Source organism: Vombatus ursinus, unplaced genomic scaffold, assembly GCF_900497805.2.
Source record: "Vombatus ursinus unplaced genomic scaffold, bare-nosed wombat genome assembly UNPS02014811.1, whole genome shotgun sequence".
Taxonomy (NCBI): domain Eukaryota; kingdom Metazoa; phylum Chordata; class Mammalia; order Diprotodontia; family Vombatidae; genus Vombatus; species Vombatus ursinus.
This window is the reverse complement of record NW_020954589.1, coordinates 13142749-13147595: the sequence shown is the minus strand read 5'-3', so window position 1 is coordinate 13147595 and position 4847 is coordinate 13142749.

Genomic DNA, 4847 nt, shown 5'->3' with positions numbered 1-4847 from the left:
TCTCTCTCTCTCTCTCTCTCTCTCTCTCTCTCTCTCTCTCTCTCTCTATCCCTTCTCAAGAACTTTTCTAATGCCCTTTGATATCCTTTTTGTCCCCATCACACTGTCGCAGACATTAAACTTACCTGTGAACATTTTTCATCCTCCCTAGTAGGATGTTGGCTTCTTAAAAGACAAGGAATTTGTCGTGGGTTTTTTTTAAAACCTTTACATCCCCAGGGTTGCAAAATAGGTGCTTGATGAATGTTGGTTGAAGAAACAAAGAGCCCTGTGAGGGAAGTTAGTAGGGAGAAGGACCTGACCCATGATTTTCCTGTGAGACAACTCCTTTCACCAATGCAGGTTTCCACGCTCCTTCATTTGATAGTCTTAGAGAATTGAACAGAACACCAAGAGGTCAGATGCCCTGCCCAGAGTCACCTATCTAGTATGAGTGGCAGCTAGGTACCATCGTGGTCCTGAGTTCAAATCCTGCCTCAGGCATTTACTAACTTTGTGATCTCCCTGGACAAGTCACTTAACCTTTCTTAGCTTCTTTTCTTAACCTTTCTTAATTTCCTCCACTATATAATAGGAATAACGTTGTGAGGCTCAGATGAGATAACATATATAAAGTGTCTTGCAAACCTTACCTATATAAAATGATAGCCATTAACTTTTATCACATGTTAGTGGCAAGTCTTAAGCCAGGTTCCATTCTGCCTCTCAAGTAAGTAATACAAGTATCATTACCTCTTTTTTTTTTTTCATTTGAGACAGGGTCTCTTATCTAGCCCATGTTCGAAGTGCAGTGGCCATTCATGGACCAATCCCCATATTGATCACCACAGAAGCTTTGATCTGTTCCATTTTTCCTACCTAGGCTAACCTGGGTTCGTCCTTAGGTAGTTCAGTGGCTTTCGGATGGTGGGGGCTCACCATATTGGTGCCAGATTTAGTATGGATACTTGTTCCACTTTAACCCAGAAGGGCAGCTAGTATAGGATCAGGAGTCAGGAAGACTCTTCTTCCTGAGTTCAAATCTGACCTCTGACACTTACTAGCTGTGTGACCCTGGGCAACTCACTGAACTTTGCTTCTGTCTACTCATTTTTAAAATGAGCTGGAGAAGGAAATGGCAAACTACTCCAGTATCTTTGCCAAGAAAACCCCAAAAGGGGTTACAAAGAGTCAGACACGATGGAACAACAAATGGCCCATAACCCCCGAGCTCAAAGCAATCTACCAGCCTCAGTCACCCCCAGTATCATGAATGACCACCAAGGGTGGCCTATCTCAATCAATCAATCAATCAACATTTATTAGATGCCTACTATGTGCCAGGCACTTGCTAAGCACTGGGGATATCCTTGCTCTCAATCTTATAATTTTCTCTTAGGAAGGAGAAAAATGAAGTTAATTGATTTACCCAGTCACACAGTGCCATGCGTGACACAGCAAGCACTTGAAACTCCTTAACATTTCCCTTGAACTCCATGGCTCCCTCTTCCTCCCTCTCCCCCTCCACACAGACAGACTCACTTATGGTGAAAACGTAATTCCCTCTCCTTCATGACTGCAAGGAAACAAGGTTGTTAAGTAATAAAACATCTTTTTTCCTTTGCAGTTCTAGTCACAGGAGTCCTATCTACCCAGAAATTAGTCTTCTGCTGATCAATTGTTTAATGACCTCAGGCTGGCCTCTAAACAAAAGATAACTCAGATTTCTCAGGAAAATCCTAAGTGGTTCAATAAGGTACTGCTAGTATACTCCAAAGCACAGAATGAGGGTTGGGATAGTTTCCAGTGGGTGTTGAAAGATAATTGATTATCCTGTATGAGTGTGCATGGTGGTGGTGGCTGGAGCAGGGGTGGGTAGGAAGGGAGATTGGTTCACTGTCCTTTGAATTAATGGGGTGGTTATAGGCAGGCCCTGGAATTGATGCTCTAAAATCTTCCTTTAGAAGCTCATTGACAAACCTCTCATAGGAAGGTCAGTCATATATTATAGTCAGAGTAGGTGGTCACCCCCTAATAGGAAAGTCTCTCTGCTTAACAGTATTCCCTCCTTTGACTCCTACAATAATGGCTTACATTAGTATGACCCCACCCCCAGAGATTTATAAAGTGCTTTACTCATAGCAACTTTGTAAAATAAGGCACCATGAGTAATGGACCTGATGATGAGATTCCATAGGGATTCCCTGTGTGGAAACACCTATGGTAGCATCTTCTCTGTAACTTAACAGTCATAGAGAGTTGCCCTTCAATTTTACCATCATGGGTTCATCCTTCTGGGTTCAAGCATCACTCGGACCCTGAGAGGGGGAGCTAAGTGGTACAGTGGATGGAGTGTTGGGCCTGGAGTTAGGAAGACTCATCTTCCTGAGTTCAAATCTGATCTCAGATCTTCACTAGCTGTGTGACCCTGGGCAAGTCACTTCACCCTATTTGCCTCAGTTTCCTCATCTAGAAATAAGTTGGAGAAGGAAATGGCAAACCACTTCAGTGTCTTTGCCAAGAAAACCCCAAATGGGGTCACGAAGAGTAGGACATGATGAATGAGCTAAACAAGAGCCACCCTGAAAAATTTCTACCTCGGGACTAGACCCTGTTATTTTAGTTCTGAGCTTACCTATAACTTAACACAGCTTTTCAACAAGACTTAACCCTTTTCCTTGGCCACTATGGAGAGAATTCTCCTTTTCCCAAGGCTGTTTTTAGAGATGATGAGATGAAGTCTTATAAAAACTACTGAATGAAGAATGAATATATATATATATATATATATATATATATATATATATATATCCAAAGCTCATATAGGCCATTAACAGCCCAGGTACACTTGGAAGAAGTGTCTCCATTCAGAAAATCTAGGAACTTCATTATGTGACACCTCCACACCCCTGTCTTTGCCCCTAATGTGTTTGTCACCAATACCCCTTGCAAGCAAATAGTCAGACACACTGAAACTCGTCTCTAGCGTGGTGATATCATTTTGGTCTTTGATAAAGAAGGAGAAGAGCCAATAACCAAGCAAATATTAACAAAGCTCAAAAAACAGGGGGAGGGGAGTTCATTTATAGGTCAAAAGAAATTAATTTCAGAGCATTTATTATATTTTGACAACCAGTTGGAATGATCAGTCTGGCGTCTGCTGAACAACATTTCTCATTCACCTTGAAACTGCACCATCCAGGCAACTCAAAGCAATATCATGGAGGGTTGGTAAGGTCCAGATCTCCTGGGCCCTCACAACATGGCTTTAGTCCTCCAATCATAGCATTTACCTTTAGGCTGTCCTCCTTTGAGAAGGAAGCTGTTAAGGAAATATTCTCCCTCTGGATGACTAGTGCCTCATGCTGGAATTCACCATAAGCCTCCAGATTAGAAATGTCCATTCTTAGGAAAACTAGTCTTTGACCTATGTACAGAGAAGGAAAAGAGTCAATCCATCAATGAGTGTTTATGAAGTACTCCTAGTAGTAGCTAGGTGGTATAGTGATTAGAGCTCTAGACTTGGACTCTTTTTTTAATCATTAAATTTAAAATTTTAAAGTTAATTTAAAAAAATGATCACAGTGCCTGGCACATAGTAGGTGCTTATGAAATGTTTATTGGATTGGATTTTTCAGATCAGATTGATGCAGACCCGGATCATCTCATGATTAAACTATTAAAATATCTTGCTAGTTAATCTCTTTGCCTCAAGCCATTACCCACTCTTGCCCATCCTCCACTCAGCTGTCAAAGCGATCTTCCTAAAGCAAACATCTGGCCATGTCCTTCCTCCTGCCCACCCATGCCCCAATAACTCCAATGGGAACCCTATTGCCTCCAGTATTAAATATAAAATCTTCTGTTCAGCATTCAAAACCTTCATAACCTGTCCCTTTCCTATCTTTTCAGTCTTATTACATGTTACCTCCTCCATACACTCTGAGATGGAGTGAGATCAAGTCTCCTTGTTCTTCTTCATTCAAGATCTTTCATCCCCCAACTTCAAGCATTCTCACTGGCTGACCCGCCATGTCTGGAATGTTCTCCCTTCCCATTTCAACTTTCAGGCTTCCTTCAAGTCTTAGCTAAAACCTCACCCTCTGTAAGAAACCTTTCCCAATCTCCCTCCATGCCAGGGGCTCCCTTCTGTTGATTATCTCCAAATCGTCCTGTATTTATCATGTCAGCACTTGGTCATTTACACGTTGTCTCCTCCATTAGACAACTTGAGAGCAGGGGATCGATTGTCTTTTGCCTTTCTTTGTAACCCCAGCCCTTGGTACAGTACCTGTAGCACATAGTGGTCAAAAATTGCATCAGCTATTTTTGGATGCCATATTCTATTACTGAATCATATTAAGTTGTGGTCCATTTAAGTTCCCAGATCTTTTTCAGGTAAACTGATATCTCTAACTATGGCTCTCCCATTCCAATATGTTAATATGTCCTTCCTAGCTATTGATCGTATACAGATTTGCTAAGCTATCAGAGGCAGCCCCAATACCAACACCTTATTATTTCAGGTTTGATTTGGGGTTGATATGAATCACTCATTCGTCCAATATTTCTACTGAGAGCACCTCTGACAAAGTAGCCCTACAATTTTCTGACCTCCTTAACTCTTGGTCCTACACAGGAATGCTTCTATCTTGACACGTCTTAGAATTAGGTAAAATATATACACACACATACATATATATGTATGTAAGCATACATAAACGCATACACATGTATATGTGTATGTGTATCTAAGGCTGAATTTGAACTCAGATCTTCTCAACTCTAGGTCTAGCATGCTATCCACTTAACTGTCAATGAAATTTGTTGTTCAGTCACTCAGTAGTGTCTGACTCTTTGTGACCCCA